General features: G+C 34.1%; 1 protein-coding gene across 1 annotated transcript in view; it reads right to left on the reverse strand.

The window, feature by feature from the left end:
- Positions 1 to 25,188, reverse strand: part of dock1 (dedicator of cytokinesis 1) — a 238,154-nt gene that overhangs the window by 212,706 nt on the left and 260 nt on the right. The gene's annotated exons all lie outside the window — the stretch shown is intronic.

The raw sequence follows: 25,188 nt of genomic DNA on the forward strand, positions 1-25,188 counted from the left end.
GACTGTTTGGAGAATTACCATAATAGAGTCAAGGACACTAGAAGACATGTAGGAAATGAAGCGAGCTTACATGTGTGAAGACAGTTAGTGCAACATCAGACTCGATCATAATTCTATATTACAGTGAAATCATCAAATCAAAATTTTACACATTAATGTAAACAATGCAGTAGACTCATTTTCTGGAAAAATCAACAAATGTTTTATGAAAAACATAAACATGCAGTATTTTTAATCAATCCAATGAAATTTAATTAATTGAATTAATGAATGAAATAAAATATTGTTTAAAAATCTGTATTAAAATGAAATAAAATTATAAGAATGAAAGAATAAAACATTAAATTCTATGTAACTATTATTAAAATTAAATTTCTGAAAATTACTATAAGTTGAATTAATTTATTTAGATGAATTCAAAATTAATCAAATTTAATTCAACTAAATTTAAATACATTTAAATATAATTAAATTTAAACAGGTACATTTTAATTAATATATTTAATTCAAATTACTTAAAAGAAATACAAAACTTTACACAAACTGAAGAATATATTAAAAACTAAAACAAATTGAAATAGATGGATTTAAATAAATATGCAATTAAATATAATAAAATTTCAATAAATATTACAATACAAATAAACTTTATTTTTTTATTTTTTTAAATAATAGATTAGAAATAGAAATAACACAATTGTAAATTACATTTTAAAATATAAATTTAAATGAATAAATGTAATCAAAATACATTTACATAGATGCATTTATAAATAAATAGATTTCTAACAAGTAGTAGTTGTGAAGTTACTTGCATCATGAATTTGCTGATACCACCCACTGGGAATACAACGAGAAAAGAGACACAAAAGATGAAGACGGGCCAAATCAAATTGTGCAATCGAAAGTGTGAAAACAGCCACAAATCACGGTCAACAAAGAGAAAACATCCATTATCTCAAAATACCATTAGCTGTTCTGATCGATTCCTTCTGAAGTGGAGACGCGCAATTAGCCACATATATACACTACGGTTTGAGCGTTTGGCGTATCAGGCGTGTGCCTATAGATCATGTGCTGGTGCGCAGGTTTCACTGTGGGCAGAGGATAACGAGATGAGCGAGGAGAAGATGGGCCTGGTGAGAAACAGCGGGAATCTCCCTGAACGCGAGGGTCAGCACTTCTGAGGCAGAGAGGATTGTGGCGTGTGCAGGGGTCAGACAGCAGCAAACACCCACACTAACAAATCTGGCAGAGAGACAATCGCTTCCTCGCAGCTCAATATTTCCTGAGCAACATGATCGTTTCATTAATGCATACAGCAAAGCGGGTTCAAAACGTGTGTCTGTAAACAGACTCACTTAATTAGCAGTGTTTGCTAAGGTGAGCAGCACTATTATTATTGCTAATAGTAAGGGTTAATGGTGTGAAACATCAGATCATGTAGCTTCTTACGTTTGACAATTAAATGCAGCAAATCATACATATTTTACATAATCTCACTGCATAAAATGAAGACCTACTCTACATTTTGTCTTATTACCAAACTAATGTAGATTATGAGCAACAGAGCAATGTTCATTTAACCATTAAGTATGCTATTTCTACTGTAAAATAAGTTATGCTTGCAAACAATATTTGCGTATTTTGTTCCTCCATCAACTTCAACATTTTATAAAAACAGAAACTACCAGACTGTAAGTATGGAAACATCTCAAGTAATGGCATCACAATACAGTAATATCTGCTGGAAAATTAACTCAAATGTTTTATATACAGTAATGCCTATTTTTTATGAAATTGATCAAAATTAATAAATAAATAAATAACTACAATTAAAATAAAATAATTAAAATTAGACTTAAAATGAATTTAAATACATTAATAAACCAATTAAATTAATTAATAATTTATTTAAATAAATGAATGAAAACAAGCAAACTAAAAGAAAATAAATAAATAAATAAATACAGTCATGCATACAAAACAAGCACACTAAATAAATAACTAAAACAAATATATAAAGTGTGTTGTTTATTTTTTTTTTTTTTTTTTTTTACTTTTTTTTCCAAAAAATAATTACTTTTTTTTTTATTTTTTTAGTAAGTAGTATATTATTTAGTGTTACCAAAGTAATCCATGTCATGAAAAAATAAATGTATTTTTAACACTTTAAAATCAAAAATATGCAAAAAAAAAAAAATGCCACTGGGGTATACAGTCCATAAATCGGTGCTCTTTGGATATTTCTTAATTCATCAAAAAACTTTTACTTTCAAGGCACTCAAAAGTATAGCGAAAAATAAGAAGCCTTTATTATAACATGGCTTTACATTAAAAACAACTCCTGTCCTGTAGCATGCCTACTAAGCAACTGAGCAAATGTCACGGATATAATTGAATTGCACTCGGCTTTTACTTATGAGAAGTTTGCATAAACGTCATGATTCTTTATAGCCACATACAGTAGGTAGACAACCAGAATGTGTAATACCGCCGCGGTATGTATATGTGTGTATACTGCGGTCACAGTGTTTCACGTATCAGGTCATGCAGACAGTTTGATGGTTTATCTATATAATGATCATGGGACACTGAAGACTTCAGCTTTGCATCACCAGAATAAAATTACATTTTAAAATATACAGAGATATTTTAAGAGTGACCGTCATGACCAGATCGACATGCTCGCAGCAGCACCTCTCTTTTAAACTCTCTTAATGGACCGATGAGACTGTGGCCCCTGGATCCCAGTTAAGCAGTAAAGTAGAATTAAAAAGATAGGATGTCGAGAGACAGAAGAGCAGGGGTTAACTCTGGACATTCATCATGTCAGCCAATCAAAAGCACATTTTTAATGAGCTCAGGGAACTCTGGTGTTCATGTATAATTATAGTATATAATAATTATATTTTAAAACATTTTTTTTATTCTGACTGGTTAATTTTAACATCAGCATTAATAACAAGCTGCAGTCCACAAGATTTAAACATTTTTGAATAAAATTATTGAAATAATATCAGTATGAAATAAATAATTATACCTAGACTGCAGTCTATTTATATTAGCAATTGTTAGATTTTCTTCTAGATTTTTACCAGCAATAAACCAGTAATAAATAGGACTGACAATCCATGAATAAAATAAGAATACATTTTAAAATGTAATTTAAATATTTAAAGACAGAAAAATACATACATAAAAAATAAAAAAAATTAAGTAACTATTGGAAACTACTGCTAGGAAAATGTATGTAGACACATTTGAAGAAAGCATTAAAATTGTATGTTATATTTAACTAACTAACCATAATGCCATATATTCTGAATATCAGCTTTTGACTGGAACATGAAAAATCTGTATATTGATTAACATAAATCAATAATATCATCATGGCCCAATTTTCATGATCCAGTCAAAAGCTGATAAATAAACAGAGTAGAAAAGTAAATTCAGAGACTGAGTTTTTTTTTTTTTAACATCATGAAAAACTGAAGTCATAGAACACAAACAATTCCAAACAACAGGACAAAAGCAGCAGTGGCAGCAAAGGCTCTTGAGGCCAAACACTTCTTAAAAGCCCTGAGACATTTTCAAGAGCCTCTTTAAAAACCAAAGGAGCAAAAAAGAAAAAGGAACTGAAAATGAAAATCCTGACCCAAATGCTCACAAACAGAATCCCTGATCGATATTTCACACATAACGAGAGCGTTATTCCTCCTGGTCTTTTCTAACTAGATGAATATCAGTCTCAACAGCACATCTGTGCAAGCTGCAGCTCTATTGTGCAAGCGGTGAGGTAAAGCTCACATTTTGATGATTCGCTCTGAAGCCCTGAGTCATCAGCTATTGTTGTTCAGTGCACAACAATGTGTTCATTTCAGGCCTGCACACAATAAAACAATGACAGAATCAATCTCATAATAGATCCAGCTGAACATTTTAAAAAGGTACAATCACCTAAAAATGATCATTCTGTAATTTGCTCACCCTTGTTTCAAACCAGTAGTGATGACATCTATCAACTAACATCCACCATTGGAAAAAAACACCATAAAAGCAACATAAATTAGTTTTGTTCTCTCTCTGCGTTCATCACTAATCACGCAACTGCTTCCGTGTATGACAGATGGCGGAAGTGATAGAAAAAAGTGTTTATTACGTTTGAAATATTGATATTTTTCTGACAAAAATGCATGGATTCGCTACAGGAGGCCTTTATTCACCCCCCGGAGCCATGTGAAGCATGTTTTATTATGAATGCGCACACTTTGTTTAACATGTTTTGGACCGTTGAACAGAAACAGCCCCTGACCGCAATGATAGAGCTTAGAAGTGCCAGGACAATTTTTATTATATCGCCGATGGGATTCGTCTGAAAGAAGAAAGTCATTTACACCTAGGATGGCTTGAGTGTGAGTAAGGATTTATTGAATTGATAGAAAATTTATAAAATATTATAATTAAACCTATTATACTTAAATAAATACATTAAGTAATATTATTGACTAATTAAAAATATATTCATAAAAATTTTAAATAAACATTGGATAAACAAGTTTAAAAAAAAAAAAAAAAAACTCATTTACATAATCTAAGGTTTAAGGTTAGAAAAGTTTATAAAAATTAAGATTTCTTTAAGACTAATGAAAATTAAACTTTATAAGACACCATGAAATAGATTACCTAAAAAAAAAAAATTACATTTATTTAATTAATTAATTGAATATTGATCAATTTAAACTAGCTATTAAAATAAGTATCATTTTAAAAAATACAAATAATTTTAGATAATTGTTTACAAAATTTTTTATGTAAATATTTATACAATGACAAATATTTGTAAAAATTTATTTTTTGTACAACAAAAATGAATAAATAAACAAAATATATACAGTTATAGTAATAAATTATAGCTAGAAAGAAAGAAAGAAAGAAAGAAAGAAAGAAAGAAAGAAATTGCATTAAAAATAAACATTATATGAACAATAATTAAGCAAACAAATTCATATAAAGCTTAATACATTACAATAAAATAAGTAAATAAATAAGTAAATACATTTAGATTAATTGTAATATTTTATCAAGAAAAGACTTGCTGGTGAGACAGTGTATGGTATGCTAATCAGGATGACGTGTAGAACAATAGCTCTGTTGGGCAGCTATAAGAGACGTCACACAGGTCTGCTGCATCTACACACACACAATAGACCAATTCATGAAACACCACGAGTCTCAAATCAACCACACATTCGCTCAACAAACCTCACTAAAACAGCACTATTACAGCTCATCCCCATTTGCTCTGTCTCTCACAGATCCAGCGGAGCAGAGTCATTAATCTCTGTCGCTCGTGAAGACGCGACTGGACACGCGCACAACTGGATTCTTAAAGCCATGTCATCGCTGACATTTACTAGCATGTCGCTCTCTGACAAGCCCAAAGCTGGAGCCTGTTTGATAGAGGACGCTATCAGGGGTCTCACGGGGCCTCATTGTTTCGCCAGTGAAACATTAGTTCAGAATAACAAAAGCACAGAGATGATTATACTTTCAAAAAGACTGACCAAGTCTTTTCTCATATACAATGACACCAAAGAGAGCGCTGTTGAGCACCAAAACTGACAAAAAAAAGCACATCATAAAGGCCCCAATATACTTCAAACGAAATCAAAGAACGAACTGATATGACATCATTTCAAACAAAATAATGCTGAAACAGCTCACCAAAGTGAACTTTCTGGGGGAGTTTGTTTTGGCTCCTAAACAACTTTGAGCTTCCATTGGTCCGTGGCTGTTAAGCAATCGGTGGGTGTGTTCTGAAACTACACCTTCTTTGACGTGCAATTTTTTTTTCCCAGATTCGTTTCTCATTCTACAGACGTCCGAGCACAGAACAGCATCTCCTGAATACAGTGTCGATTAGCTGAGCTGGCACAGATATATCCGCACCTGTACGATCGCTCACGGAAAGACTTTAAAGATTCAGAGAAAGCATTTAATTCCTAGAAAAAAATTGCATGTTAAACCATACTGCTGCTGTTCCTGCTGTTGTTGTTGTTCTTTCAATAAGCAAATTTAAAGGGTAGGCCTATACAATAAATGAATTCCCAATGAACATACAATAATAAACCTTTGTTTTTATAAAAAGTAAATCATGACATCACATAAAATATGAAAAGGTGTAACAATTTATCCAGTTTAATAAATGTACACTAAAAAAAATTAACAAACTGACTCCAATATTTTTTTCCACATCATGCAGTTCCGATTTCTTTGTATGTGTGACCTGCCGATACCGATTTTTGCCGATTGCGATTTTCTTTCAAAAAACTATAACTGACAGCATACACAAACAAAAATCTATACTTTCTTTGAATGCAAAAAAAAAAATTACATTAAAAAAATGTTAAACATTACAATATGGACAAACTTACAGATGTTCTCTCACTTAAACAACTCTCCAAATAAAGTGCTCTGTGACTAGAAAAGCGGTGGAAATAACAATTAATTGAAAAGGAGATACTGTATAGAACAAAACAGATGTCATTTCCTACTGTTTCTTAAATTGTCATTAAATGTGTAATAAGAAGAAACTGTAGAGCTGTTACCATTTAAATGAAATCAGCATCAACAAACTCCATCTTTCCACTGCAGGAAACACAAGCTGCATCTGAAGTGGCATTGGATGCATTCACACAGACGAATGTTTGTTGGATGAAGCTGAGGTGCTATAAATGCATTTACACTGCAATATTTCGAATACATAAAGATTTTTATAAGATTAAGAGTTTTACCTATTTTTTAAAAAAACAAATATGAAATGTTGGGAAAAATGCAATGATAGTTTTCAATATGAAACCAAACCATTCGGTGGGGGCAAATGACTGTTTGAATGAGTGAGTCATTCAGTCCTTCAACAGATTCATTCAAATGGCTGATTCATTCAGAAACGAGGCAAGTAACTATCTTTATGAACAGTTTACTAAATCATTGACTCACTTGATTCATTCAAACACGTGGATTGCTGTGTTGCTCAGAGACACAAAACAGTTCTGCTGTGGCTTTGATTGGAACTATATTCGTCAGCGAAATTGAGCAAAAACACTCAATATTGTGTCTAAAATGTAAGTCACTCAATTTTAACTTCTTGTTTATTGACCGGCTAATCACATTGCAATCGTCTTGAAACATTTTCGTGCAATGTTGCATACCTAAATCATTGCAAATTTCTTTTTTTCTTTTTTCTGTGAGTGCTGTTGCGCTCATTTCGTTTGATTTCTGCAAGAGTCTCTCTCACACACTCATTCATCTGGCTAGACTTGTGCCAGTATTCGGTAATGCGATATATCGCGGTAATGAATATGCACGATATTGTTATCGTAGGCACTTCCAAATACCGAGAATAATTATATATTACAAATTATTCAGAATTTGAAATGCATTTTAAGAATACTTTTCCCATCAACTGGTCAAAATGCACAACACCGTTTGTATGCTGCTTTAAAGACCCGTGTGAACTCTGATGTAAATGAGCACGCACAAGAAACACATGGAGGAACACGTGAGAGACTCGCTGAATGAAAGCACATTCACTCTCTGACAGCAGATGGCGCTAAACTACAAAAACTGCAGCCCTTACCCTGGAAACCCCATAAATAAAAGCAGCTGCTACTTTCTAAACATTTAAATAATATAAAATAATATTTATATATTTCCATATTTTTTTTTTTCCATTTTAATCTGGACTATAACATGTCCTAGATATTGTTTGAAAGTGTTTTGATTTTTTATTGTTCATTAACACTTTACATTAGGGTTCATTAGTTAACAAACTGCCAATGAAAAATTAGTCTAAACATTCATTAACCTTAGGTATTCCAATATTCAATAACACATTGTTAAAATCAAAAGTTGCAAGTAACTGTTATTTAATGAGCTAACATGAGCTAAGACTTGTATTTTTTAACAAAGATTAATATCTTCTGTAGCAAATGTAGCTATTGCTCATTGTGGATGTTAATGCATTAACTAAGGTTAACTAATGAGGTCTTATTGTAAAGTGATACCTATGGGTCTTTAAAGTTCTTTTGCACTTTAATCGGTGTAAAATTTTTAACTTTAAATATATTTTTGTATTGCTTTATTGCATTTAAATGTTCAGTTATTTTTGTTATAAGAAAAAAGTTATTTAACCTGTTATACTGTATTATGACCACTGTTTTAAAACTTAATTTCAATACCGTGATAATACCGCATACCGTGGTAAAACATGATCAATTAATCGCAACATGAAAATTTGATACCGGCATATCCCTACATCTGGCACAACAAAAATACATTATCAGTCGCCGTAAGTGTGATGTCAAAACAGACCGGCTCGGAACTGGCAGACTGACCGACCAGTCACCGGTCTGAGCCGGTCATGCGGAAAATCAGCCAATTCCAGTCCCTGGCTGGTCGATTGGTGCATCTCTATCAGAAATGTTTCTTAAGCAGCAAATCTGCATATTAGAATGATTTCTGAAGGACCATGTGTCACTGAAGACTGGAGTAATGATGCCGAAAATTCAGCTTTGATCAAAGCAATAAATGACATTTTAGAGTATATTCAAATGGAAAACAGTTATTTAAAAATGTAATAATATTTTGCAATATTACTGTTTTTATGGTATTTTTGATCAAATGAATGCAGCCTTGATGAGCATAAAAACAACAACTCACACTGTCTGTATGTGAGACTACTGACATATTAAGCACAACCAGCTATTCAGAGCAGTATAAACAAAGTTAATTTTCTCCAAAAACACTCAATGTTCATTTCAGCTGTAAAAAACAAATGAATTTGACTCAAAGGCATCTTTTCCTGACTGCTAATGTGCCGACTTATGGATTCAGAGGTTGTTCCACATTTTGAAAAAAAAATCTAATTCAGACTCACTGCTGAAAGCCTCCAGGACATTTGCACTTTTACGCTTGACCTAATGGTCGGACGTGGTTTTCTCTTTAATTCTGCACTGTCTGGTCTCCAGAGTGGCTGCACTGAGTCCAAACAAAGACCACAGACTCATCTCAGTCAACGGGATGGGGTGAGTTAAATATGCCAGAGAGATGATGTTCATATCTGCCCATCTGTCACAATGGCTGGGCTGTATGAATGGAGTAAGACTGGCCTTCGTAACCGAACGTGTGTGTGTGTCATGCAGGGTAATGACCCTTTATTTCAGTCAATAGCACATCATCAACCATCTGTCCAAAAGAGAGACTTAGATCAGACACCAGCAGGACAACGGAGGCACAATCAATACACACACACACACACACACACACACACACACAACTTCTGCTGAATGTGATGAACAGATCAACATTAAAACTCAGTCAATGCCACAAGTCAATGAGTGTTTTCCCACCAAAAGTGTATTTATTAAATGACAGAAGTGTTACATAATGTTACAGTGTTACATAATAGCTGTTTAAATAACTGATATAAAATAAAAATAAAAAATAAAAAAACCCGTTATTTCAGCATTCTCCCTCTTGTTCGCTGTCATTGTTAACAGTTCTGTCTAATACAGATAGACGTCTGTCTAATAATCAGATAGAATGGTTAAACAAATTATAATGATTGCTTTTATATAGTTAGTAATAGAAAGGCAAACATTATAATACATTCTCGTTTGCCGTCAGCATTCAGCAAATACGCTTTTACATCATTTAAACAAATCTTTGAATGACTAATGAACATGTCATTTCAAAAACCTTGCAAACTTAGTCGAATCCAGCTGTGAGATCTTTTGAACTGTGGATGTGTGTCCGGCACGATCACGTGTTCTCTGTGTGACGGTCGGTCTGAGTGAACTGATGCTGACAGGAGGAGAGTTCGGCTTCAATAACATGTGCGATCTACAAACTTTAAACTCATGATTTCAAATTATGCTGCGCTTCATGCTTTTGCCCATTGTCATATTTATGTCATTTTCACTGTGTGCTGTATGTAAAATGAGTGTTACCTTGGCTTTATTTGAAAAAAAATGTATCCCCAATGCACACAAACTTCCCAGAATACTGAGTGCCCTGTTGGTTACAGTGGTTACTTCCTTTTTAATTTATATTTTTATTAAATATTTGTGAAAAATACTTTGTCACTTAAAGTATAAGCATGTTTATTTTACACAATTATTTATTACCCATTTCAAATGATTTCAAATTTCTTAAATACAAAGAATAAAAATGATTCATTGAATTTACAATTTTTTTAAGGTAAGTGGTTGCAATCGATTTATTTTAGCTACATTTAAATAAACTAATTTAGTTGACTAACTTAAAAAAAAATTTATTATTAAATGTAGCTAAAATAAATAGTTTGCAACCACTTCTTTAAAAATTAATAGAATTTTTTTCAGTGACATTAAATAAAATTATATCGGCATTTATATCGGCCATCCTGCTTTCCAAGATATCAGCATCGGCAGTTAAAAACCAACATCGGTCGACCACTACTATACAGAAATTTAAAAACCAACAAAAAGTAATAAAAATTACAAAAATACAACAAAAGTTATTAAAACGCCTGAACTCTGAAAATTTAAAACATAATTTAAAATACTAACTCAATGCTAAAATAACACTTGTGTAAACTGTGGAAAATTTTGCTAATTATTTTCAATAATTATTGCTAACGTTATTTGCTGTAACGCGTGTAAAGAAAAGCTAAAGAACCACTAAATTAATGTTTGCTGACAAAATATACAAATATATAGCTTGCGGAAAGTGAATATATTACTTTCTGACTTAAACACATCTTAATTAAAATGTATAATTTTGATAACACTTTAAAATAATGTTTCATTTAACACTAATTAACATTATTTTATAAACCAGCAATAAACAAAACAATTTAACAATGTTAAGAGCAGAAATAATTCAATTTTCATTATGTTTTCGTTTGTTAATTTTGTGCTTGTGCTAACCAAACCTCTGTAATTTTCCCCCATGTGACTGAGAAACATAAAAAAAAAAGACACGCATTACACATTTTATTGGATCACCACACATGTATTAAAAAGACTTTAATGAGAAGGATTTTATATTAGAGCAACATCCCTGCACCCTAAACGTTTCCCCTCCGAGAAATCCAGTTATCGCATCTTCTCAGACCAAAGCTCATAATATCACATAACTCAACTCCATAATCCCCAGATTATTCAAAATTCATGTTGAAAATCTATTAAGAATAACTCAGACGTCTCTAAGGGAGACTTATCTACAGGCCGGCATCATGCACTGCCTTACTTCAGACTGAGAAATACAACATAAAGAGGCATTACACCACAAATACCTTCCAGAAACGCATGCTTATATATGATAACACTCATCCTCATATACCAGAGACCTGGATTTAGGACATTCACACCGGTTTAGGTTGCAATCTGTCAGCAGCCGGCAGGCATGCTTGGTGATTTCTGACTCTTTCTAATAAAAATATACAAGTTCAACCTTCATACAAGATACTGAAGAAGATAGAGAGAGGGAAAGACACACTCTAAAAGGACTACTACCGAAAGAACTAGACTTCAGTGCACATTGTACTTATAAACAAATCATGATCAAGTTATAAAAGCACACATTTTTCAATGGCAAACCACTTTTATTTTTAGAATTAGGCCTATTTTTGGCATTTGGAGCCACTTATATGCACATGTGTGAACCAAGCACTTGAATTAAGGGGTCAAATTAAAGTTTATGTAACTAGGTAAACTGATGAAGTCTAGTTTATTCATATTATGTGCTTTAGATTATGTACATTATGCATAGATTATGGTGAATCTGTTTTTTGAACCAGTTCATTGAAATGAATTCTCCAAAAGATCCAAGTCATGGAAAAGAGGTTCGCCAGAGGCTCTGGATTCCAGGTAATAATAATGTTGTAAATAATATTCAGTTTCTTACAGATACCTATTGTTTCACTTCATAAAACCTCAGGTATCTATTTTGTGTTCCTTGATATGTTCTTTTTGACTCTCAAAGTGCCAGTAGTCACTAAATTGCATTTTATCAATCACCAAACGACAGCTACTTTACTTTTAAAACTGAAGAAAAAAAGTTGTCTACACCTTTAGCACCAAATTTTTATTTTTATTGAATTATTCTGTACTGCTTATAAAAATAGAGCATGCAGTGCATTTGAGGTGTTTATCTTCATATGAGTGTGTGTGTGTGCACATTTAAGTGTTTGTGGAAATTTCCTTCAAGGACGTGTTATTTCCTGCCAAACACAATGCTAACCATCAATGCTGAGGAAGCTTTCAAAAAGTAGCTTGCCAAGTTATGCATAATCTAAAGTAGATAAACTAGAGTTAAACAAGTTACTAACAAATGCTGCTATCAACACTGAAGTTATTAGAGGAGGAAGCATCTTTTTAAAGAATTGCCAATCGAAACAAAAATATTATTTGAATAATTGGCTAAAACAGGAAGCTTGGTAATCTCCTATTGCATCTGTATTTATGACTTCAAGCATTTTTTTTTTAAGGTGTTCAGTGGCCTTTCCTCTGGCAGGAGTCCTGAGAGCGGCTCACTATCAGTCCTGCTCAGAGACATTTATTAGCTAATGTCCTCTGCTCAAATAACGAAGACGAAAGGACAAAGTGATGCTGAATTAATCAGGCTGTAAGGAGAGAGACACAGAGATTCATAAGAGCAACACATTCAACCGGAAATGAGCTTTAAACAAAGACACATCTTTGATTAGCATTTGGATGACTGGAGTTCAAAAATGGGCTGGCAATCGAGAACTGGTTTTTAGACAATTCAAAAGAAGAACAAGGGTTAAAAAAATAAATAAAAGATTATTTATTTCTCAAACTGCATCAAAATCAAATTTGCAATAAAATATGAAATGAAAAATATATTAAATTAGGTTAAAAAACGATTTACTTTAAGCATAGTTTGATTTAAAGAATAATTACAAAATGAAATGTTATAAACAAATTCAGTGTAAAAAAAATAAATAAAAAACTGTTAACTATTCAATACACTACATGTGCAATGTCACACTGCCATAATAAATAAAATAAAATTTTCTGTGCTTTTTACTTTTTTTCTCTTTTTAACAAAGTTTGTGTTGCTTTCTGCTAATGGTCTTCACAATAATGCTCACCAAAATGCAATATTCAATAGGTTTCAATCAAAATTAAATTCAATTATTCATGATGATTTATAGATAAATGAAATGTTAAAAATGTACATTTCAGAGTTAAAAACAGTTAATTATTCAATACAAAATGTAAAAGCGCAATATCATACTGCCGTGATGATATAAAATTAAATTAAATATAAAATTCAACAGTTTTTAAAAAAGTAACTTTCTGCACTATACTCACAGAGTTCCAATAAAAATTAAATTCGAATTATTCTATGATTAATAGATGAATTACTAATTTAAACGTTTTAACGTCTTGTTAGGCACGTCTTGAAAACTCTGATTGGTGTGAAATGTTTTAAAGTTAAAAAAGCAGTCGTCAAGTCACAAAACTGTGCCGTCTTGATTGATCGTCGCTGTCTCTGTATTTGAGCACTCGCGCTCATCTCCCGCCCCATCGTTCTGACACTTCTCATCCGACAGGGTCCAAACACAGACCAGACTGTGGTTGAGGTTAGTCAGGAGCACACTGGAGATAATGAGAGATTATACGCTTGTGTGTGAGAGTACAAACAAAACTATTGTCTTCAGTCAGAAGCTGCACTTCTCACTGGCAGTTTACTGAAGCCAAAGGAAGTGGCATTTCCCTTATCTGGGGAGCCAAAGTGTTGGGTAGAGCAATCCTGTCCACCGCTGCAGAAACCGCCAGAATACCGACATAAACAACACTGTCTACAGTCACAGAGAGAGAGAGAGAGAGAGTGATAACACAGAGATAAGTGGCATTTTCTAAGGACTCAATGCATCCAGTCATTTTCATCTCTCATGCTCTTCAGTACAGTTTCAGCGGAGTTTGAAAAGATATCCAGGTTATTCTGACATACATCCAAGTGAAATGGATTATTGAAGAACAAAAAATGAAGGGCTGGACTTGGTTCTACACATCAGTTGTCGATTGGATGTTGAGATGTGGGCGTAGAACTCAAAAATGGAGGCAGATGAACGTGAGCCTGCAGTGGGTGGGGTTTAAGCAGAGTAAATGATTGGAGACATCACCGGAGGAAGGCCCACTTATGACTTGATTAAAACTTATAGCAAATTAAAAAAAAAAGAAAACACAATAAGATCAAAAGCCATTTATAAGAAGAAGAAGAAGAAGAAGAAGAAGAAGAAGAAGAAGAAGAAGAAGAAAATACCCTAGCATATCAATGTGCTAAAACCACTCTTAGTGACTGCATAGTAATGCCCTTGCAACCACAAAAACACTAACAATACATCAGTGACTGCACAGCAATGTTCCAGCAACACCCTAGAAACTGTATTAACACTTTAAATCACTAGGCATGCCTTTGTGATGCATAGCAAAGCCCTAGAAACTACTCAGATTACCTTAGACAGGTCAATGCCCTAGCAACCATCCACAACACCCTAGTAACCACAAAAACATAGTGACTGCATTGCAAGCAAAGCACCCTATAAAGTTTTTGCACAGACTACAGCTGTTCAGAAAATCTACTTCTTGGACTAATCTCTTGTTTCTCTGAGCTGGATTGATTTAGGCTTGTCAATATGAAAAAGCACATGCCGGCTCTACAGTGGCACACTGAAATAAATCATTCATACAGCAAGAAAAATCTTTCAGCTGTTATTTAGCTAAAGTCTCAAAGGATCGACAAACAGTAAGAAGGGGAAGAGAAGTCTTTCATCCTCCTTTCCAAACTCAAGGAATCGCTCTCATCCATGTGTTATGGCATATTAATGCAGCTGTGTTTTACAACACAACACTTCAGCTTTAATCAAAAGGGATTAGAGTGACGGTAACGTGACAGAAATGAAGGACAGGAGAACAGCGGCGGCGTCTCCCTGCAGCTTGGCACATTTCACATGCACACAATGAGCAGAGTCAAACTCCAAACACCCGTTTGATCGCGACTGCAAATATGGGGTAACCGATATGACATTTGCATGCTTCTGTCTTCAACATTGTTATGTGAAGCGAGCAGCATGAAGCATAAAACTACAAATCTGAGAATGCCACCCATCAAACAATGACAGATCTGTAAATTTGTGGCAAATTTTGCTAATTATTTTTCAATAATTATTGCTAACGTTATTTGCTGTAACGCATGTAAAGAAAAACCTAAAGAAACCCCTAAATTATGTTTTGCTGACAAAATATACAAATATATAGCTTGCGGAAAGTGAATATATTACTTTCTGATTAAACACATCTTAATTAAATGTATAATTTTGATAACACTTTAAAATAATGTTTCATTTTAACACTAATTAACATTATTTTATAAACCAGCAATAAACAAAACAATTTAACAATGTTAAGAGCAGAAATAATTCCATTTTCATTATGTTTTTTCGTTTGTTAATTTTGTGCTTGTGCTAAACCAAACCTCTGTAAATTTTCCCCCATGTGGACTGAGAAACATATAAAAAAAAAAGACACGCATTACACATTTTTATTGGATCACCACACATGTATTTAAAAAGACTTTTAATGGGAAGGATTTTATATTAGAGCAACATCCCTGCACCCTAAACCCAAAAGCGGTTCCCCTCCGAGAACTCCAGTTATCGCATCTTCTCAGACCAAAGCTCATAATATCACATAACTCGACTCCATAATCCCCAGATTATTCAAAAATTCATGTTGAAAATCTATTAAGAATAACTCAGACTCAACGTCTCTAAGGGAGACTTATCTACAGGCCGGCATCATGCACTGCCTTACTTCAGACTGAGAAATACAACATAAAGAGGCATTACACCACAAATACCTTCCAGAAACGCATGCTTATATATGATAACACTCATCCTCATATACCAGAGACCTGGATTATAGGACATTCACCCGGGTTTAGGTTGCAATCTGTCAGCAGCCGGCAGGCATGCTTGGTGATTTCTTCTGACTGATAAAAATATACAAGTTCAACCTTCATACAAGATACTGAAGAAGATAGAGAGAGGGAAAGACACACTCTAAAAGGACTACTACCGAAAGAACTAGACTTCAGTGCTTAATATTGTACTTATAAACAAATCATGATCAAGTTATAAAAGCACACATTTTTCAATGGCAAACCACTTTTTTTTAGAATTAGGCCTATTTTTGGCATTTGGAGCCACTTATATGCACATGTGTGAACCAAGCACTTGAATTAAGGGGTCAAATTAAAGTTTTTTCATTGTTTATGTAACTAGGTAAACTGATGAAGTCTAGTTTATTCACATTATGTGCTTTAGATTATGTACATTATGCATAGATTATGGTGAATCTGTTTTTTGAACCAGTTCATTGAAACTAATTCTCCAAAAGATCCAGTTCATGGAAAAGAGGTTTGTCAGAGGCTCTGGATTGCAGGTAATAATAGTGTTGTAAATAATATTCAGTTTCTTACAGATACCTATTGTTTCACTTCATAAAACCTCAGGTATCTATTTTGTGTTCCTGATATGTTCTTTTTGACTCTCAAAGTGCCAGTAGTCACCTAAATTGCATTTTATCAATCACCAAACGACAGCTACTTTACTTTTAAACACTGAAGAAAAAAAGTTGTCTACACCTTTAGCACCAAATTTTTATTTTTATTGAATTATTCTGTACTGCTTATAAAAATAGAGCATGCAGTGCATTTGAGGTGTTTATTCTTCATATGAGTGTGTGTGTGTTGTGCGCATTTTAAGTGTGTTTGTGGAAATTTCCTGCAAGGACGTGTTATTTCCTGCCAAACACAATGCTAACCATCAATGCTGAGGAAGCTTTCAAAAGTACCTTGCCAAGTTATGCATAATCTAAAGTAGATAAACTAGAGTTAAACAAGTTACTAACAAATGCTGCTATCAACACTGAAGTTATTAGAGGAGGAAGCATCTTTTTAAAGAATTGCCAATCGAAACAAAAATATTATTTGAATAATTGGCTAAAACAGGAAGCTTGGTAATCTCCTATTGCATCTGTATTTATGACTTCAAGCATTTTTTTTTTATAAGGGTGTTCAGTGGCCTTTCCTCTGGCAGGAGTCCTGAGAGCGGCTCACTATCAGTCCTGCCTCAGAGACATTTATTAGCTAATGTCCTCTGCTCAAATAACGAAGACGAAAGGACAAAGTGATGCTGAATTAATCAGGCTGTAAGGAGAGAGACACAGAGATTCATAAGAGCAACACATTCAACAGGAAATGAGCTTTAAACAAAGACACATCTTTGATTAGCAATTTGGATGACTGGAGTTCAAAAATGGGCTGGCAATCGAGAACTGGTTTTTTTTTTTTTTTTTTTTAGACAATTCAAAAGAAGAACAAGGGTTAAAAAAATAAATAAAGATTATTTTCTTTCTCAAACTGCATCAAAATCAAATTTGCAATAAAATATGAAATGAAAAATATATTAAACTAGGTTAAAAACCGATTTACTTTAAGCATCAGTTTGATTTAAAGAATAATTACAAAATGAAATGTTATAAACAAATTCAGTGTAAAAAAAAAAAAAAAAAAAAACTGTTAACTATTCAATACACTACATGTGCAATGTCACACTGCCATGATAAAATAAAATAACATTTTCTGTGCTTTTTTTTTCTCTCTTTTAACAAAGTTGTGTGTTGCTTTCTGCTAATGGTCTTCACAATACTGCTCACCAAAATGCAATATTCAATAGGTTTCAATCAAAATTTCAATTCAATTATTCATGATGATTTATAGATAAATACAAATGTTAAAAATGTACATTTCAGAGTTAAAAATAGTTAATTATTCAATACAAAATGTAAAAGCGCAATATCATACTGCCGTGATGATATAAAATTAAAATTAAATATAAAATTCAACAGTTTTTACAAAAAAGTAACTTCCTGCACACTTGATTCTTTTTTTTTCCCCTGGATTTAACAAAATTTGTGTCACTGCAAGCTAACAGACTGTAAAATAATGCATCACCAAAATATGATATTTTATACTCACAAACTTTAATTCGAATTATTCTATGATTAATAGATGAATTATTAATATAAACGTGTTTAATGTCTTGTTAGGCAAAAGTTTATAAAGTTAATAAAGTTAATAAAGCAGTCGTCAAGTCACAAAACTGTGCCGTCTTGATTGATCATCGCCGTCTCTGTATTTGAGCACTCGCGCTCATCTCCTGCCCCATCGTTCTGACACTTCTCATCCGACAGGGTCCAACACACAGACCAGACTGTGGTTGAGGTTAGTCAGGAGCACACTGGAGATAATGAGAGATTATACGCTTGTGGTGTGAGAGTACAAACAAAACTATTGTCTTCAGTCAGAAGCTGCACTTCTCACTGGCAGTTTACTGAAGCCAAAGGAAGTGGCATTTCCTTATCTGGGGAGCCAAAGTGTTGGGTAGAGCAATCCTGTCCACCGCTGCAGAAACCGCCAGAATACCGACATAAACAACACTGTCTACAGTCACAGGAGAGAGAGAGAGAGAGAGAGAGAGAGAGAGAGAGAGAGAGAGTGATAACACAGAGATAAGTGGCATTTTCTAAGGACTCAATGCATCCAGTCATTTTTAGCTCTCATGCTCTTCAGTTCAGTTTCAGCGGAGTTTGAAAAGACATCCAGGTTATTCTGACATACATCCAAGTGAAATGGATTATTGAAGAACAAAAAATGAAGGGCTGGACTTGGTTCTACACATCAGTTGTCGATTGGATGTTGAGATGTGGGCGTAGAACTCAAAAATGGAGGCAGATGAACGTGAGCCTGCAGTGGGTGGGGTTTAAGCAGAGTAAATGATTGGAGACATCACCGGAGGAAGGCCCACTTATGACACTGATTAAAACTTACAGCAAATTAAAAAAGAAAACACAATAAGATCAAAAGCCATTAATAATAATAATAATCAGAAGAAAATACCCTAGCATATCAATGTGCTAAAACCACTCTTAGTGACTGCATAGTAATGCCCTTGCAACCACAAAAACATGAATAAAATCACTAACAATACATCAGTGACTGCACAGCAATGTTCCAGCAACACCCTAGAAACTGTATTAACACTTTAAATCACTAGGCATGCCTTTGTGATGCATAGCAAAGCCCTAGAAACTACTCAGATCACCTTACACAGGTCAATGCCCTAGCAACCATCCACAACACCCTAGTAACCACAAAAACATAGTGGCTGCATTGCAAGCAAAGCACCCTATAAAGTTTTGCACAGACTACAGCTGTTCAGAAAATCTACTTCTTGGACTAATCTCTTGTTTCTCTGAGCTGGATTGATTTAGGCTTGTCAATATGAAAAAGCACATGCCGGCTCTACAGTGGCACACTGAAATAAATCATTCATACAGCAAGAAAAATCTTTCAGCTGTTATTTAGCTAAAGTCTCAAGGGAGGATCGACAAACAGTAAGAAGGGGAAGAGAAGTCTTTCATCCTCCTTTCCAAACTCAAGGAATCGCTCTCATCCATGTGTTATGGCATATTAATGCAGCTGTGTTTACAACACAACACTTCAGCTTTAATCAAAAGGGATTAGAGTGACGGTAACGTGACAGAAATGAAGGACAGGAGAACAGCGGCGGCGTCTCCCTGCAGCTTGGCACATTTCACATGCACACAATGAGCAGAGTCAAACTCCAAACACCCGTTTGATCGCGACTGCAAATATGGGGTAACCGATATGACATTTGCATGCTTCTGTCTTCAACATTGTTATGTGAAGCGAGCAGCATGAAGCATAAAACTACAAATCTGAGAATGCCACCCATCAAACAATGACAGATCTGAAGTGATTACAGAAAGAATGAAAGAGAAAGAACAAAATAACGAACAAAAAGTAAAGCTGGGCAAAAATAAGCCAATTTTTAAATGTTGGAAAAGCTTTGCTTTTCAAGGCTAAAGTTCGCCCAAAAATGAAAATTTGCTCAAAATTTACTTATCATCAGGCAATCCAAGATGTAGACGAGGTCTTTTCTTCATTAAATTTGGAGACATTCAACATTCCATCACTTGCTCACCAATGGACGCTCTGCAGTGAATGGGTGCCGTCAGAATGAAAGTCCAAAAAGCTGATAAAAACATCACAATAATCCACACCACTCCAGTTCATCAGTTAACATCTTGTGAAGCCAAAAGCTGTGTATTTCTAAGGAACAAGCTCGTAATTAAGACGTTTTTATCTTCAAAATGCAGCTTTGTTCATAATCCATTATCCAGTAAAAACAGTCCAATTCCATTTGTCCCATTACATCAAAAATCCACCCTAATATTTGTTTATATCTATTTTGGCTTGTAAACGCTGCTTGATCTGTGCATATTCCTATCCTGATTCGGACAAGGCAGCTTTTTCACTGGAGAAAGCAATGTTATGGATCGATGACTTGTATTTTAGCACTGGTTTGAAGTTTAAAATGTCTTAATGGTGGATTTATTTGTAATAAAGACAGCTTTTGGCTTTACAAGACGTTACTTGTGGATTACAGCTTTTATCAGATGTTTGGACCCTCATGCTGGCGGCACCCATTCACCGCAGAGCATCCATTGGTGAGCAAGTGAAAACTACATTTCTCCAAATCTGATGAGGAAACAAACTCCTTGGATGTCGTGTATGGCCTGGGGGTAAGTATAATGATCAACACATTTTCATAATAGGGCAAACTATCTATTGTTTAATTACTACTACAAAAAAAGACACCGTCCCTTTACGTGCCTGTCACTGTTTAGATGGCCTGTGGGTGACTGAGGCATCTCGGTTTTTGGTGTGCCATGCAAATATTCCAAGCATGTCTGTGAAATGCCAGAATATTTACAGGATGCAGGAAGTTCAGCTGAGCCTCTCGCCTGATGGCAACCATCTCCAGATCAGAGACCTTTCAAAAGACAAATCACAAACACAAAAACACTGAAAAACTGATTTTCAGCATGTGCCAGACTTCTTATGGAAGTGCAGAGCTGGCACCTTTACTAAGATGCCTTCCGGAACTGGATGCAGTTCCAAATGGCTGGTTCTCATTAAACCTCTCAACAAATGTTTACTTCCACGCCTACAATCAGAAAGGTATATAATCATACAAATTAACACAAGCCTTAATTCCTTGGCAAGCACATCATAAAATGATGCTTCGGTTATGCAAAAGATGCCAGTAACAACATAAACCTGAGGAAACAAGTTACTGCTTAACTGGTTTTAAATTACCATCATATGAATCAGTTATTAAAATGATTAACCAAAACAAGAGAAGAGATTCATAAACAAATTATGAAAAAAGTTAAATATCAGTCACCTGCATAGAAATATATTTGAATATATATATACAAAATAACAAATATTCATAATAGATTCACAGTGATTTACCAATTATGCAACAATGAATATTGCAATGATTTTAGTATGATTTATATTTGACCAATAGGTTTCCTTCATTAAAAGGGTTTACAATATTTGCTTGACTTTCAAGTAAGAAATAGGCTAGTTAATGTTTTCATAAAAGTATCAGATTTAAACTTTATATTAATCTTAGTGAATCGCATTAATTTATTCAAAAATAGTCAAAAACTATTTAAATGCTCACAGCTGCCTTTTAATAAAATATCACAATCAATAAATATATTTTAATGTATGAATTTCTCATTAAAAATGTTTTATAAAATATATTTAGATAAATATTGCAATAGATAATTATGCATTAATATACTGATGCATACAAAACAAAAATTATTCAATATGAATTAATTTATCGAAAGTCTATGAAAAACATGCCTTGAATATCTGCAACAAGATTATACCATATTTTACTAAAAACAAGTTTTTTGTCTGAAATTATGGATCCTCTAATAAAAAAGTCATTGCTGAGCAAATTTATAAATGACAAGACAGATTGCAGATCATAAAAATGCTGAAAATACTATGATTATGAACACGGGTGAATATTTAAGTGTGAATGCATGCACATCTGAGAAGTTTCATGTGGTAAATAGTAATTTTATTGTTCACGCATCACCACAATGCCTCCGTCTCTCTCAGCCAGCCATCTTCGTGCAGAGCTCTCAAAGCAAACTTCACTGCTATTCTGCTCCAGGCCTGAATGAACGGAACAAACTACACACACAAACCCTATTAAAGCTGCTTCGGAAACTCTTATGGGACGGCAGCGCGTAAGCAGCACACCTCTTTCAGAGAACACTTCCTCAAATACCACTAGACTGACTCATGCAGAGAGACAGAGGTGTGCGGAGGATCCAAAAAAAAAAAAAGAGGACGTGAAAATTAACCCATTACTGTTGAAACCATAAACTGACAGATGTGACAAACTCTGCACTTTCACAAGGTTTGTGTTTTAACATGATGAATGCAGAACTATGCTAAGAACATATCAATGAACATTAACTACAGCTAGTATGTTTTGATGTAGACGGTTTAATTTGAACTATAACCCCAACACTCTGTTTAATCTTCTCAAGAGTCACTGTCTCAATTCCAATTTAAGTTATTTGATTCAGCATCAATGAAATGTCTTCAAAAACCACAGAGCTGATCACAGAGTGAGAGTTAGGACTGATATTAGGGGTCTTGCTGAAGAAATCTTTGATCCAGACATTCAAGACAGACCCAAGCCCCTTATCACACGCTTCTTAGGACCTATTTCAACATGCATGCATTTCAGGTGATCTGCTCAGAAGTTGCAGGTCAAATGATTCAGTGTTTAGACATTATAACATGCATCTTAAATTTGTCACCTCTGAGCACTTGAGCTCAGATTTTGAGGGGAGAGACTTTGACTTTTGGGACTACATGCATCACTCACCAAAACTTAGAGTAGAAACAATTTTCACTCAGAGATTGCTAGTAAATTTCACAATTAATAACAAAGAGATGGCAAGTAAAGCATTAAATTAAACATTTTCTTATAAAACATATAACAATTACCTTGGTTTTAAAGAAATACAGTACATTTTATCACTGCATAATTAATTTACATAGAAACAGAAAAATGGGGAAAAGGGCCTGTGAAATATTTTCTATAATATAAATATTTTCTAGTTTCAATGGTAATCAATGGTATATTTAATCTGGAAATGGTCAAAAAATAATTCCACTTTCAACAGCTAGACTATCAAGGAAGCAGCACACAAAAATGTGCTTCAACACGTTCCTCTTTTACCTGCCATATAGTCAGAAAAGGCTTCACCTCAGTCTAGTGCATTTGAGAATTTAAATTACACCAACACTGAGGCAAAACTATTTCAATATTACGGTGTAAAATTCAACCGCCCTCAAGGTAAAAATACACACAACAGAGACTAGACATTTCTACACACTGCTTTGCGCTCTTTGAGCTCAGAGTGGAAGTAGGCTACTGAGCAACACAAACAGGTAGACAGCATTCAGAGAGCCACCTTTCACTCACAAACACAATGTGTTAACCACAATATTTCAAAAGAGCAACTCGTCCCTCCTCCTGAAAGCAGAACACATGTTATCCAACAGGAATGCTGGAGATATTTTGAGTCTCCATCAAGGAGAGCAGATAAAAACAGAATTATGTGATAGACTATGAGTCTGCCACCAATAAAAGGTCCTACTGATCCTCCATTTAATGCAACCCATAAAATTCTTCTCCAGTTGAGGTGGAATTAAGATGATTTTATATCTTTAAATCCTCCCTTAACTTTACCAAAAAATTAAAATAAAAATAAAAAATCTTCCCAAGGACTTTCTAACCATAAAATTCTGTTAACAGCTACATTACTGTTCAGGAAATAAAAAAAAAAAAAAAAAAATGTAATCAGCCGGCAGGAAATTAACTTTAAAGAAAATGTAATTGGGAATTTTTTGCAAAATCTCGCAGAAATTGCATTTTGCAGAATCTTGCAATTCTGAGTTTATTCAGAATTGTGAGATAAAAAGTTGCGATTACCTTTTTATTTTTTTTTTGTTTGTTTGTTTGTTTTTTATCCCATGGAAAACAAAAACAAGCTTCCACATCATCCAGTGCAATATTTCATGCCTAATCATGCCATGTCAACTCAGAGCTGTCAATCACAGCTGGAGGAATGAGGCAGCGCACAATGAATAGCATGAAAACATTCCAGTCTATCATTACATACGAGAAGGAAGAAGTGCCTGGAAAATACAGTCCAACTTTCCTTTACAGCTGATGTGTCTGATTAACATCTAGTTCTATACATACAATGTGGCCAAGTATAGGAACACAGTAGTTTTGCTACTTTCTGATTTTTACAGTAAGTCATAAGGAAGCAGAGAAATAACGTAAGACATGAAATATAGGTAAGCAGGGACTGAAATAATGCCAACCAATGATGCTAACCAATCAGAATGAAGTATTTCAGAGAGTTGAATGCGATATAGGCAAATTATTTTACACATACAATTGTGACAAATTTATTAAAAAAAAAAAAACGTTTTTAAAAAGTAAGTCTCTAAAACTCCCCAGATGGGAACAGTTATACAGTAGCCCAATAAAACGAATTTGTTTACCCCAGGCTTCCCACGCCTTTCGACCAATAACTTTGCATGAGTTTTCCAGTCATTCGGGTTAGATACGGATTTATTAAAGCACTTCAGTTCACTGTGTATCATAATTTTAGGCCATGTATATTCACTACAGAAATCGTGTGAATGAAAATCAGTGTTTACATATCCCAACATTTTCAGGTTATCCGTGACAGTGGGAACGCAGAGATATAAACGAAACAATTGGGCGACTGAAAGCAGCAGCAGCGGCGACAGTTAGAATGTAGCGCGTTCAGAATCTTCCGCGCCAAACACAACAAAAGCAAAACTTTAGAACGTATCAGCGTGAAAAGTTGTTACAAAGTATCAACGCGCGATTAACAATGAGCAACAATGTATCCATCAGCTCCATTCAGGCCGCCGGGCAGGAAACACTGGAACTAGGCGCGTCTGTGTCAATCTCCACCAAAAAACACTCACATCACTACACTGACCCACAATCATAAAAAACACTTCAGCACGTCCTCCTTCAATAGACCGAACCAGCCGGGAACACAGAGAAACTCTAATCACAATTTCTCCCGA

Source organism: Cyprinus carpio, chromosome B12, assembly GCF_018340385.1.
Source record: "Cyprinus carpio isolate SPL01 chromosome B12, ASM1834038v1, whole genome shotgun sequence".
NCBI lineage: Eukaryota > Metazoa > Chordata > Actinopteri > Cypriniformes > Cyprinidae > Cyprinus > Cyprinus carpio.